Below are 15,151 nucleotides of genomic sequence, written 5' to 3' on the forward strand. Positions count from 1 at the left end.
TTATGGGGTACAGTGCTAGGTCACCAATCCTCAGTCAGCTTGGACTGGTAGTAACCAAAAGGTACCATCATTTTGATGGCCTCTGTGATGTATGTTAGGAAGGTGTTAGACCAGTTCCTTTTGGACGAGTGTCCGTGTCCCAGGAATGTAGTGGACTGGGCCTCAGGAGATTTGGGTTCAATTCCTGACTCTGCTGCAGATTCCACGTGTTATTTATTTGGGTAAATTAATTGTTTGGGTAAATAACTTAATCTCTCACTGCTTCTGTTCCCCCTCTGTAAAATACTCAAAGAAGCAACATATTATTCTAGTGATCCTGTGGGTGCTCTACCTCAGGGGCGCATGTGCCTCAGGTGCCTTCGATTGGAGATTTTAGATAGCAGTGTGTGTTCTGTCCAGCCTCATGCACAGCACCGTGGCTATAGAGAGCTACCTGGATGAACCGCCCTCAGTTCTGTCTCACCCGCCTGGGCCTGAAATGAAAGCTTAGCAGGGTCCAAATTGATGTTATCTCAGCTGCATTCCTTTTCTCTTAGTAGTTTAGTTTTTTAATGATAGTATTTGGTAGTGGTGGTAGTTTTAAATTAAGGGGTTTTTTTGTTTGTTTTTTCTTGTTAAGGACTGTTGTCCTTTCAGTTGTTCTCCCCTCCTGGGAGCTTTAGATTGCTGGGAGTGCATGTCCAGTTCTCCCAATTTTAAACGCTGTCATGCTTGGAGGCTATCCCAATAAGTGACAGGTACTCCTGGTGTGTCCGTTGCCTTGAGGAGTCACACATCCCTAAAAAATGCAACTTTAAAAAAAAAAAAAAAAAAAAATCAAGGGTCAGAAAGAACTGGAAAATTAAACTACGTCTCCTCATGATGGTGAGCTCTCTCCAAAGGGCTTTTCATCCGGGCCAGGTGCCCAGCCCCCGTATAACATCTCCAAACAAGTCAGCTGCTCCAACCACTTCCACGTCACACTTGCCTACAGCATCTAAGAGGAAGAGTCAAGAATCTTCTAAAAAAAAAAACCTCCAAGGAACGGACCTTGAGTTCTCCAGGTATGGAATCTACCTCAAAGAAACCGGGGTCACTGATTGAGCCATCCACTTCTGCACGCAGTGGTCTCTGACCCTGGTACCCACGAGGCTGCAGGCTCCTCAGGTAAGGATCACTAAGCCCAAAGAGTCTAAGAGTTCAGGCTCTGAAAGGTCATCAGTGCCATCAGGGGATCGAGGCGGCAAGAAGAGGTCTACCTCTTCTTATTCAGTACAGAAGACCAGGCAGACAATTAACAGGCACTCCTCGGAGTGTATCTACTCCCTCAGCCACGATCACCTTCTCCCAGGCTGCTGCTGTGGTACCGGCAACTCTCTTGGTGCGACTGTGGTACTGGCAATTCTCTTGGTGCCACAGGAGTTTAGATTTCATTGGGGCCTTGTGGTATCTAAGATGCCTGACTCACCATAGTTCGGTACCAACCTTTTCTCGGTATCAAGTACTTCCAATTCTCTCCACACATTCACCTGTTACTGATGGGGTCACCTCTTGGTTTTTTTTGGTGTTCCATGATTCCAGAATGATGTGGAGCAGGAGGACGGTGATAAGGACTTTGCTTCAGTCTCTCAAATTTCAGTTCAGGGATCTCTCCTTCATGTTCAAAGGGGTAATTGTCCAGAGACATCTGGTGAAACTGAGTATTCTCATGAGAGGCACTTACAGTCCTCATCTCAATGGTATGAACATCCTTGGGTGCCCCCCCCCATACATGTGCATCCCTTCCTTGGCTGCACTGGGACCCATGGGCGGCTTATCAATAACAATTCTTGAGGACCTCTAGTACCCCCTGCCATAAAGGTAGACAATCCTCCCTCTCTAGAAGGCCTGAACCACAGGAAGAGATCTACAAGGAACACGAGACAAGGGCAGATGAAGAGGTCACCCTGCCAACCAACATCTCTTCAACACCCCGCATAAAACAGTTCTGCCACACACACCTCCACCATCCCTGGCTGATGACTTCAAGCAGTTCCAGGACCTCATTAAAAGGATAGCGAACTCCTTACAGATTCCACTTGAGGAGGTTAAGGAGTCACTACATAAACTCCTTGATATCCTACATGCAGCGTCATTGGCCTAGATTGTGTTCCCTATTTATCGAGGCTCTGCTAGATCGAGCAAAAGTTGTCTGGCATATCCCAGCTACAATATTGCCCATCTGTAAGGGAGCAGATAAAAAAAAAATGGTTACATCTAAGGATTTGGAATTTTTATTTTCGCATCCCTCTCCCACCTCACTAGTTGTCAAGGCAGTCAATGAATGCAGAAGGCAGCACTGTGCTAAATCAACACCACACAATAATGATCAGAAGCGTCTCAATCTGTTTGGATGAAAATCATATTCGCCATCCACGCTGCAATTTTAGAATTGCCAACTACCAGGTGTGGATGGTGAAATATAATCATACCAGTGAGTCAGTTTAATTCATGTATTGAGCATCTTCCACAATTTCAGGCAATTGTTGCAGAGGGTCAGCTTCTTGCCAAAATATTTCTCTAGGCTTCTCTTGATGCTGCTGATATAGCCACTTGTTTTGCCTCTACAGTGGTGGTCATGAGGAAAGCCTCGTGGCTTCAGTTCTCCAGATTCCAGAGAGAGGTCCAGAATACTATCAAGGATTGAAATTGTTTGTGGAAAATACTGACGAGTCTCTGCACATATTGAAGGATTCCAGGGCCACTCTCCGTTCTTTGGGAATTTACACACCTGCACATAAGAGGAAATTTGGTAAACCCCAGACTGTGCAGAGATCTTTTCCCACTCAATTCTGCAATTCCCAGAGACCGTATGAATCCTGGTGTGAGAGGTAGACGTTCCAGAGAAAGAGACCATCTACCACATAGACTTAAACCTCACAACCTTCATCTTCTAAACACTAGTCTTGGTGGGATGGTGTAGGTTCTGAGCTACCATCCCCTTCCATGCCAGATACAATGATTCTCATGCCTTCCTCACTTCATCAGTCGCCTTTTCCATTTTTGGAGGGCTTGGGAACTGATCACTGTGGAAAAGTGGGGTTTGGAGATCATATCGACAGGATACTTACTTCCCTTCTGCCATCCATCCCCCTTCCCCATCCTTCTTCAGGTACCCCTCTTAAGCACCTTCTGCAGCAGGAAATAGATTCTCATCTCTACTTGGGTGGTGTAGAACCAATGCCAGTGCAACATAGAGGGAAAGGATTTTATTCCAGGTACTTCCTGGTTCCAAAAAAGAACAGTGGTTGGAGATCCTCCTAGACATAAGGCTATTCAATACCTTTGTGAAGATACTAAAGTTCAAAATGGTAACACTTGCAGCAATAATACCATCATTGGATCAAGGGTATTGGTTCTCAGCCCTCGACCTTCAAGATGCATATTTCCATATAGGTGTCTACCCCTCCCACAGAAGGTTTCATTCATTCTATGTCAGAATAACTTTCAATACAGAGTACTTTCATTTGGCCTCAACTCTGCTCGCGGCTGCTGAAAGGACATTCTTGCACCGAGACTACTCCAAAGGCCATAGATCTTTTCCTCAGACTGGGTCTGCAGTTCAACACCCAAAAATCCACCTTGACCTAGTACAAAGATTGAAGTTCATAGGAGTTTACCTCAATGCGGTAACAGCCAAAGCCTACCTCCCAACATACAGGCTTATAGCACTATCGGGTCCGGTTATAACAGTCCAAATCAGCCCTCAGACATCAGTCAAGAACTGTCTCCAGCTGCTGGGGCATATGGCAGCTGGTACTTTTGTGATCAGCCATGCAAGGTTGTGGATGCGCTGCCTCCAGACATGGTTCCGAACTGTTTGGAGAATAAACAGGCACAATTTAAAAAGCTATTTTCTATGCCCCCATTCATGAAGGAATCCCTTGACTGGTAGAGAAAGACCCTCACAATGTGTGCGCAGGAATCCCTTTTGCTCAGCCATCCCCAACAATAGTAATAACAGATGCATCCCTCTTAGAGCAAACATAGAGACACACACTGCTCAAGGCAAGTGGTCATCTCTCGAGAGCACACTATACATCAACTTGCAACTCAGGGCAGTCGGGTATGCCTGTTTCCAATTTCTGCCATTGATCGGGGCAAATACATAAATATCATAACAGATAACACACTGTGCATGTTTTATAAGTATCATCAAGGAGGAGTGAGATCACTCTCCCTTTGCACCGAAGCAGTAAAGTTCTGGAATTGATGCATACTCAGTCAAGCTAACATTATAGCAGCTTACCTTCCGGGCATGTAAAACATTACCATGGATACTCTCAGCAGATGCTTCTCTCAGGACCACAAAAGGCAAATAGATTCCATCATTCTTCACCACATATTTCAATGGTGGGCATCCTTTGGATAGACCTGTTTGCCAAGGCCAGAAACAAGAAACGCTCCTAGTTCTGTTCCAGAGGCACAGTGGGTTGTCGGTCCTTGGGAGATGTCTTTCTCCTTTTGGTGGATGTTGGGTCTGCAGCATGTGTTTCCACCAACTCCTCTAATATCCAAGGTGCTGATCAAGATAAGGAAAGAGAAGGTCCTGGTGGTCCCAACGTGGCCAAGACAGACATGGTTCCCTTACCACATCCAGCTGGCTGTTTGTCAACTAATCACCCTCCAGACCATCCTCATGTCCTCTCTGAGGAATCCAGGCAAATTCTTCAGCCCAACCTCTGAGTTCTTCGCCTCAAAGCATGGCTAGTCAATTGTCTGCAGGATTAGAAAGAACCTGTTCCAAGCAGGTCAAGAGTACTGTTACATAACAGGAAACGGTCTACTTGTCCATTTTTGTAGGTATGTATTACAAGATTCAGCCACTGATGTGACCTAAGGCATATACCACCTACATCCTCTTCACTGTCAGATGTGCCAGCTAGCCGCTGCCCTGGAATTGAAAAAGTTGGTATTGTCTCTGAGTTCCATCGGGGTTCATTTGTCAGGAATTACAGCCTTCCATGCCCCGATAGCCCATCCAGTGACAATGTTCCTCAAGAGGATGGGAAATCTTTTCCCACAAGTCAAATGTCCTACCCTGACTTGGGATCTCAACTTGGTGCTTAGATGCATTATGAGGTCACCCTTTGAACTTATGACAACCTGCTCCCTCCTCCACATATTGATGAAAACAGCATTCCTGGTAGCCATTACGGCTGCTCAAAGAGCTGGGAAATAGGAACTCTGTTGGCATATCCCCCTTTCATGTTGTTTTTCACCTTATGACCACAACCCAGACTTTTACCAAAGGTCTCCTCTGAGTTCCACATTAACCAGCCTATTCATCTCCCAACTTTCTTCCCTAAAGCACACCTGAATATGGATGACGCAGTGTTGCCCGCACTTGAGGTCAGAAGGGCTTTTCCCTTTTAGCAGGACAGGACTAAGCCATTTAGAAAATCTCGCAGGTTATTTGTGTCTATTGCGGACAAATTGAAAGGATCTATAATTTCCAAACAAAAGTCTCTCTAGATGGATATCTGACTGCATTACCTGGCCGTCATGATGAAAAGACCCTTGGGTGTCTCGAGTGAAACTGAAAACCTGCCAAATACTCTGAGCTTGGACCTGGTTATCTTGTGTATGCATGTATTGCGCTTGAGCCCCTGGAGTCTGTAAGGATACAGCATTTAAGGAATGCTGTAAACAGGGAATCTGCCTGTTTGATAGATTATTTCAGGGTCAATATGATTTAAATCTATCAAACAGATTTAATAGACTTTTCCATTTGTATGTCAGTTATATTCTAAAGAGAGGTATGTTCTCAGTGGTTGATATAACCATTAAAACATGTTGGTTTACAACTAAACAGAGCCTTTATAATTTGATATATCTTTTTGCTATTAGGAAGGTACACCATAACTATATACATTTTATTTAAGCAATTATAGTTTAATATTTTCAGTTTCTTATTGTACATTTTTAGTATTTTAGAAAATGGTGAATCGTATCGCTCATTTACTAGATAATTTACTTTTTGCTCATGATTAGTGTCAAGCTTCATGAGGATGGTGACTTGGCTTTAATTAAACATACAAAACAGCATATATAATTAATTTTTTTATTAAACAAAATAACCTTAACTGTTTTGGATGCATAAACTTCTCTTATTAAAACATGTTTTACATTTAAAACTAAATGATTTATTAAAGGAATAGAGGGATTAACTGTAGTCAGTGAATTAAAGTGATAATTTTCCCAAGTTTACCTGAAATATTCAAATATGCCTAGATGAAAGTGACGGGTTTATATTCTTACTCATCTAAGTCTCCTAAAAATGGAACAGTCTAAGTTACTTTTAAATGACAAAATAAAAAAAAATCCAATTTAAATAAAAAAACCATTTAAAAAACAAACAACCCAATTTTTATCCACACTGGTTTATTTGGGGGATTGCTACAAGTCCTGTCCATTTTTCACGAGTTCCACCCCAGAATTTTGGCTCACCCTATTGCTAATATGCAATGTGGTATCCAGGTGGGACTTCCACACCAATGGAATCTATTCACTTGAACTGTTCAGGAGAAAGTGAAAGATCCAAGGGCCCTGTTTGACAAGGGTAGGATGTTACTCCCCACACTCTCTTACCCAATGTTCCCTCTCTCCGCCAAGTAGTTTCAGATACCTGTGAGGTATTGCTGAAGGCACTGTGGCTACCCATTGGCCTACAGCATTACTGCCCCCAACAGTATAAAGGTCCTTATTGCAGAAAGCTTTGAGGTTCTCAAAATATGGAGGAAAACAAGGCCAAATTCAGTTCTATTCTGTCAGAGTTGAAGAAGAGGTTGGGATTTCCATTTTGAAACCCAAAAGCAGGGCAGGTGCAACTTCCTTAGCTACTAGTTTGGTACAAACCCAGAATGCAGAAACCACATAGGATTCTGTGGTTTTTCTTGGTTTCAGTTTGAAAGGCAAAATGCCATGGTTTGGGCTGGGGATTGCTTTGAGATTATGGGTCTGAAAATGAAGTACCTAGCACACTTCGGCAGTATGTGCATTGAGGGGACCAGATTCTCTGCAGGAATAAATGAGTACAGCTCCATTGAATTCAGTGGTGCTTTGGCCATTTATGCCAGTGAAGACTTTGGCTCATGATGTTCTCAAATTCTTCCACGGTTGTGATAACATCAGTACAGCTCTACCATAACTGACAGTGCTGGGAACGCTAGTGCAGTCTTCGGGTCTTATTAATCACAGTGTCAGTGAACCCCATTTGCAACATGTCTAGACAACATGATGGTCTGTTCTGTCCTCAATGTTGTTAGGATTGGTGGAGCTGCACTTGTGCTAGTGCAACAGTGAGAGAATTCCATAGATACCTCAATGAATACAAGGGTTCAGGGAGCTATGTAAGTAATAGAGGTGCAGAACTAGACAAAGGATGCCCCTGATACTTCCTGAATTTACCCCCGTGAGTATTGCACAGCTCTCCTACCCAGCTCACTTGGGCTGCTTTTCTCCTCTTTCCTAGTTTCTATAATAAAAACAAACACACACCCTTTGCTGCTCTGTACCCTGAAGTCTTCTGAACTTTTAACCCTACTGATTTTGATCCTGGTCCTCTTCCCAACCTTGCTAACACATGATGTGAGTCCCAAGTCTGGTTTGTCTGACACTAGAGATGGAAGCAATGCAGTGTGGGGTTAAATAATGTGACACCTACTGAAAATGACAGCCTGCTCTAGAAGTTCACTTCAATTTAAAGCCTGTAACAGAAGATTACAGTTTTAAATGACATCCTTGTGGAAGAAATACTGCAGAATAGAATGACGGGCATTTGTTTCCCTTTTGAATCCCAATTGTATCACATTTTTAACATGTGGCGAAATTGAAATACTCATCAGTTGAGCTGTGCCAAAAATCACTGGTTGTAAACCTTAGCAACAGTTTTCTGTTTTGAGTCCCTTCATATCTTTATTCTATTGTGGGAATCACTATTTGTTACTATGCCTGGAACAGTTGAAAGGCTGATGTAGAAGTCCTAATTGAAAACATCATAGTTAAACTCGGCCTTCTTGGTGGTAGGTGGAAACAGGGTATGACTTATTGGCAGTATTTTCAAATGTGTGTGCTTAAAGTTAGTCATCTGAATTCATATTTTAGGCATTTAAATAAGCAGTTGGGTTTTTTTCAGAACTTCTGAGTACTCGTGGTTTTTCTTGAAGTCAGTGGCACTGCAGGTACTTTGTGAAGTCAGTGTGGTTATTCCAGACTTTTATATAAGGGTAAATGAATTCAGAATCTGGCACAAAGATCCAGGAATTTTGTTGCATCTTATATAGGTTAACTGAAAAAAAATTAAATTTAACTTGCTTTTCACCCTCTGAGCTGATTGTCACAGTTTCAAGGTAACTGCACCTTTGCCCTTTCCCTGTGGTCTGCTCCAGGAATGCCCTCTCAGGGCTCTAGAAGTCACCTCTTTCTGGGAAGGGACGTGCATCCCGCTCCCTCCTGACCCAGGGTTTTAACCTGCAGTGCCCTTGTACTCTCTTATTAGAGCATAAGCTTTCGTGGGCTACAACCCACTTCTTTATATGCATCCGAAGAAGTGGGTTGTAGCCCACGAAAGCTTATGCTCTAATAAATTTGTTAGTCTCTAAGGTGCCACAAGTACTCCTGTTATTTTTGCGGATACAGACTAACACGGCTGCTACTCTGAAACTTGTACTCTCTGTGATTCTCCCCAAGCAGGTATGACATATGTCCAGCCCTACTCTTTGCTTTTTCTCTAAAAGGTCATTGACACAATTTCACAACAACCAAATAACTCTTCCAAAGCAGAGTACATTAAGGACAAACGCATACAGAAAAAACATAAAACAATAACAGGATCTAAATGCTTTACCAGTCAGTCCTATGGAGACCCTGACAAATTCCCATCTTTCCAGCCTTTCGGCAGGATTGGGTCTTCCGTTGGACAAAAGGTCACATCAGTTTGCTGAATCAAAATGGGGTGGTACTTCTCTGGAGCTGTGTACAATGCCAGGGACTGCAGTAATCACCCCTACAGTTTTTAGTCCCTGAAGGTACTGTGGTAATGGAGTGGAATACAATCCCGAACACACAACAAGACACAGAACATTCATAAATTTCGTACAATAAAGTCCCTCAAAATACCCCATGTGGTTGCAATATCTGTCATGCTGAACATTTACCTTTGCACCTTGCTCAGATTGGATGGTGAAATGAGACCCGGGTCAGTCTGAAAGCCTGCCTGCTTAGATCTACAGTGAAGCTGTTTTCTCTAATAAATGTTCCCTATAGGACCGTGATTCCATATATCATGTGAAAGGGGAGCGTACATCAGTAACTCTGTGTAAAAATTCACTGTGGTTTTCATTCTAATTTTGTCCCTCCACTTCATGCAAATGCTTGAAAAAGGACAATTTGGCCCTAAATACTTAAATTCCATATTTGGCTGTCTCAGGCTGCCAGAGAATAGGATTATTTCCTAGTCTGAGTTCAGGGTAACAATCCTGCATTGGCAGAAAGATGAGCTGCATGAGAAAGATGATTTGTATGTGTGAATAGGCTTTTCCCAAGTTGTAATTCTGGGAGGATAAGGATAAGAGGTGCTGGTCTTAGCCTCGGACGGTAGGCATGAGGAAAAAGCATTGCTTGTCCCATTGTCTCCTACTGGTCACTCCAAACCATTGCTGTGCTCTTGAATGAGGTTGCAGGTCTTGTGCTTTAGTGTAGCTGTCTCTTGAGCAGGGGAGAGGCGATTAATGGGGAAACTAGTTAAGTGGGAGATGAGCCACAGAAGGAAAATTGGAGAGTCTAGTCTGCTCTGTCCAGGGCTTTGGAGCTGTGCTCCGGCTCCGCTCCAGCTCCAGGCAAAAACCTGCAGCCCCACTTCTCCAGAGCTGCTCCACGCTCCAGCTCCGGGCTCCCCTCCAAAGCCCTGGCTCTGTCTTCTTTCTGTGGGGTATCTTGCCTTGATGAGGAGTGCTGGGCTGGGCAACCTTGCAGAGTGTTTCCATCCCTAACTTCTATATCTTTCTGAACCTATCTTGAATTTTCTCAGAGTTCACCTTTATAATGGGGCAGGAGGCAGAATGAAATGTCCCAGATTGCTTGGCAGAGCAATGCAGCATACTTTGGTCTGCTGCTCAGACAGATTCCATTTGCTGTCATCATGAGTCATGTCACCTGACTCAAGAAAGAAGAAAGCAAATGAATTCATAATCAGTTGACAATATGCAGATAATATGAGTAATCACAGAGATCAGGGAGAGGTAAATTCCTGCTATAACCTCCAGCTTTACTCCCTGCACATCACGTCACTTGGGAGACTGTTCCACAGTCTAGTACATTTGGCTGTCAGGAAGCTTTGTCATATTCCTCTTTTTAATCTCATCCTGTTACTTCTACATCTGTCCCTTTTTCCATCCTAAATTCCACAGCCTCTGGGGTGTTTCACCCTTCATATATTCATAGCCTGTTACTGTATCCCAATATCCTCACTGCTAATTTCTTAGCCAAACGCTACATATTAACTCTTTCGGGGCTTGTCTACATATGAAAGTTCTGGAATATGGCAGGGTGTGGATATTAAAGAGGAATAGTTATTCTTAAATAACTCCCATGGGTGAACACTCTTATTCTGGAATAAGAGTGGCTATTTCTGCATTAACTTAATCCAATTTTTGGATTAAGCTAAACCAGAAAGGGGCACTCTTATTCCATAAGAGTGTCCACTCATGGACTTATTCACAAATAGCTTTACAGTATAACTCCCTATGTGGACAAACCTTCAGTCTTTCCTCATAACTCAGTCCTCCCTCCTCAGTCATTTCTGTGGCTCTTCTCTAAACTTCCTGTAGTTTGTCCATATCTTTTTATTAACAAATTTCCCAGACACTCCAGATGTGATCACACCAAAGTCTCATACTAATTCCTCATACTAAGGCTAGTAAACGGTTAAAACTTTTACCTCCTTCTATAGTTACAGCCTAAGCCCACTGTTTTCAGTAGGATTATTATTTACTTACTGTTGTATTGTGGCAGCCCCCTAAAGAATTCATTTAGGCAGGGCCGCCCGGGAAGGCGGGGTGGGGCAAGTGGGGCAATTTGCCTCAGGCCCTGGGCCCTGCAGGGGCCCCCATGAGAGTTTTCAGGGGCCCCCACGAGAGTTTTCAGCGGGTCTTTGGCGGCAGGTCCTTCAGTGCCGCCAAACACACCCGGAGCGAGTGAAGGACCCGCTGCCGAAGACCCAGAGCTTCTTCCGCTCCGTATCTTCAGTGGCAATTGGGCGGCGAGGGCTTCTTCCGCTCCGGGTCTTCGGCGGCGAGGGCTTCTTCCGCTCCGGGTCTTCGGCGGCGGGTCCTTCACTCACTCCGGGACCTGCCGCCAAAGTGCCCCGAAGACCCCAGGCCTCCTGAATCCTCTGGGCGGTCCTGCATTTAGGGTTGGAGCCCTGTTTTGTTGGGCCATCTGGTTCTTAGACTTTGGTCAGTGTGCTGTCTGATTACATGATGCTGGCTCTTGGCCTTGTTCCCAACTGTTAAATCACACTGAGACAGCGAACAGTATGTTACATACTTCCGCAGTTTTACTTTCCTGTGTACGTTATTACTGCGGGGATGGTATGTGATTGTGAAGGGAAGGGGAGATGGTCTATGCAGTCATGAGTGGGAGAGGAGTTTGTCCACATGACAATCTCTCAGTTAAGATATGGTCCATGCTAGGGAAATGTTTGAGAATCCCAGGGCTTGCTGCTGTGCAAACACATAGGAAAACACATTCCTTGTCCCAAAGAGTTTACGGTCTGATGTCGCACTGTTGCTGCTCCTTTACCAGAGTATCCCAAGATAGCACATATATGACCCTCCTATACTGAAAGCACTGCACCATTTCTGCTTTAACCCAACCCAGTTGATGTGAAGTAGCTAGACTGCAGAGAAAAGAGCTGTTACTTTAATACAAACTAATTAGTCTAATTGTCATTAATCCGATGTGCCACTACAATCAGTGGCTGAGTGCTAATTGGATTATTAGTAATCAATAACAGCACCATTGATTAATTGTCAACTGATAATTGAATAGTTCCTGTTGGTTTAATGGATTTCCACATGGCTTTAGATCTCTAAAAGATGCCTGTTGTGTTAAAGTGAGGCTGGCAGTTTTTACCCCCTTTCTCATCATATGACTTTTTTTTCCTTCACAGTAAATGGGAAGCATTGTCTAGACCCGTCTTTAAAAAAAAAAAAAAAAAGCCCTCATACTGTAATCAGTTGTTCCAGTCATGAAAAAAGAAAAGGTGGGGAGGTTTGAGTCTCTCTTTTGTCCTTTGGGGAAAAACAGATGCATGTTGCAAAAGCTGACTCCACTGCACATATCCAGGCAGAGAGATTGGGCTTTAGAAATTAAGAGCAGGACACAAGCACACGGTCCTTTTGTTTGCTGATAGCAAGCTGGGGGAGTGGATGCCCTGCAGTCCTTTGCTAGATGATATTCTGACAACCACTGGCATAGAACAGTTCCGATCTTTAACGTTTGGTCCATGTCTAAAGTCCTCTCTATTTGTCCAGCGGTGAGAGCACAGTTATACAGCCAATAGCAGCTGTATAGTTTTCCTCGCTTTACTTTATTCTGTTAATCTAATGCGCAGGGACAGGGGCATTTTTTAAGATAGGGTGGTGATTGTGATCTGGAGTCATTGTAGCCAGTAGTGCCTGTGATGACTGCATCTCAGCATGTAATACACTAGCTTGATCCAAACTCCTTGTGCAATCTCTGGTGGGCTGCATCTTTATGTCCTAGTTGAGGGCACCAGTGATCTGTTCAGTGTCTATGCAAACTAGCTGCATCCCTTCGGCTTCTAGCAAGTTACCAGCATGCCTCTCAGATGGGGAAAATTTGGGCAGCCTTGGGGCAGGGTCTCCTGAAAACTGATTGATATGAAATGCAGTCTAACAGTAGCCACTGGAGTCCATGAGTGTTGAGCTTGTCATGGGACAAGGTATTGTTAAGCTTTTGTGATCCTGAGCCATGTCAGGTAACGGGCTAGGAAGCAAAGATCATTGTCCTAGAAATTCTTCTGATTGTCACACTTTCAGTATTTTTTTTAAAGTGGTGTGTCACATGGCTGTGTTAGACAATCTGGCTTCCCAGTTTACGCCTGCTTCACAATACCTGCTTCAAATCAACTTTTCCAGGTATAAGCTAAAATGGTGCAATGTTTTCAGACAGAGAGGCTTAATGATGTCCTATTTAATGTTCTGTCGGTGGAAGAAAATCAGCATAAGGACATCAGACTCCTGTTCTGGGGTCTCTGTAGATTGCTCTCATGTGCTGCTCCATCTGTGTGTCCCAGTTTATTTAGTTACATGACACTTGCCTAAAACTCCCCCTGCAGTTTCAGCTGGATACAGTATTCTCCCACACTTTTTGTTCTAAACACTTGGGACCAACATCTGAGTGGCCCTCATGCTAACACATGAGGTAGGGGGCATGGCACACAAGAATTCTTCGCCGCTTCTTGTGAGGGCTTCCCATGTTGTGGTCCCTGCACTCTGGGGGATCCTGGGACTGCTTCGCTTCTGCTCTCCCTGCGGAGTAACTTACTGAAATGGAGGCGGGACATGATGCCATAACTCCCTCCTCCATACCAGCCCGCCGGGGAGCAACCTGTTCTGTTATAAAGCTTGGGGTAGATTGCGCTCACACCCCATCCAATGTACATGGTGCAGCCCTGGGAGAGATCATACTTTCCTAAAGCACCATTTTGGTAGCACTTCTCATGGAGCAGTGCATCTCCACCCACCCCATGTAGAGCAGTGGTATAAATGCTACAATCTAGATCTTGGGGGAATGTTACTGTACACTGTTAAATGGTTGCCACTATCCACTCCAGAGACAGCTGCATTTCAGAGATGGATGAAGTGATCCATGTATACTGTATAAAGATTTGGGTGGGTGGGTGTATGCACACACTCAGCGCGCGCTCTGTGATCCGGCTATGATCTGTGTGCATCTCTTTTACATGTTTGCCTTTCACTTTAAATATTAAACTTGGGCGACTTCTTTCATTGCCAGACTTCTAGATTAGTTTGGAACAGTGGGTCTCTTACTCTGTACTCACTCACACTAGTGTAAATAGAGAGTGAGTGGAGAATTTGGCCCAAGTGAATATAACTCAGCTGTTATGTGTTAGGCAGGACTGACAGAGGGTCAGAGAAGTGCCTGGTCTGTCATTTCTCAACAACAGAATTTCATTAGCCGCTAACAAAATTTTAAGGTTTGGGGAACTTGTTTATTCATCTTTTCTGTAATGCCTTTGCGGTAGCAATCAGCCCTCTCCTCCCTCCCTGCCCCCTCCAGGTGTTTCTTGTGGGATTTGTCTCCTCCTGTTACTTAGTCAGTGCTGGGGAAATGTCAGACCGCTTTAATCATATTTGCAGTCCAGTGAGATTTGGAAAAATAAGGCATTGTAACTGGGAACTCTATCCCCATAGCTGTGTGAGTTAACTAATTTGTGGCACTATTTGCCAGATTCCAGTAATGAACTCCTAGCATACACGTGAAATGTTCATGCCTGGCAGTATCACTGACCTCAACCAACTGTCTTCTGTATGAAGTCTTCCATACAAACTATAGCCCACACTACTTTGCAGTTAAAGAAGAAAATATTAGGAAAGGGAAAAGCTTTCAGGCCCTAGCCTCCCTCAAAGGCCTTTAGCTCAAATGGCAGGTGCCTGTGGTTTTGGAGCTGTTATATCCCTGGGAAGTTGCAAGTGACTAATATGTAGTTTAGTAACAAATCTGAACTTGTATCTTTCAAGTTACTTATATGGCCCTCATAGCTATAGTGTATGAGCCCTCACAATCATTAATGGATTTTATGCTCACAACCTCCTCTGCAAAGTAGTATCCCATTTTACAGCTGGGGAACTGAGGCATGGGTAGATGAAGTGATTTGCCCAAGATCACACACAAAGTCTTGAATGAGCTGGGAGTTGAGCCCAGGTCTCACTAGTCCTGTGCCTTTCCGCTAGATCACCCTTTCATATGCTGTCCTTAGCTATTGCTTATATTGAAATCTTCTAAAGGAGAAAGACACTGCTTCTCCAAAAATGTTGACTTTCTTTTAAATAGAAGAAGATTATAAACACATTAAAATGCTTGA

At 43.9% G+C, this 15,151-nt stretch overlaps 1 protein-coding gene across 2 annotated transcripts in view; it reads left to right on the forward strand.

Annotated features, from left to right (window-relative positions):
- Positions 1-15,151, forward strand: part of PTPRA (protein tyrosine phosphatase receptor type A) — a 255,276-nt gene that overhangs the window by 171,600 nt on the left and 68,525 nt on the right. The window lies entirely within an intron of this gene.

This window comes from Emys orbicularis, chromosome 5 (genome assembly GCF_028017835.1).
Source record: "Emys orbicularis isolate rEmyOrb1 chromosome 5, rEmyOrb1.hap1, whole genome shotgun sequence".
NCBI lineage: Eukaryota > Metazoa > Chordata > Testudines > Emydidae > Emys > Emys orbicularis.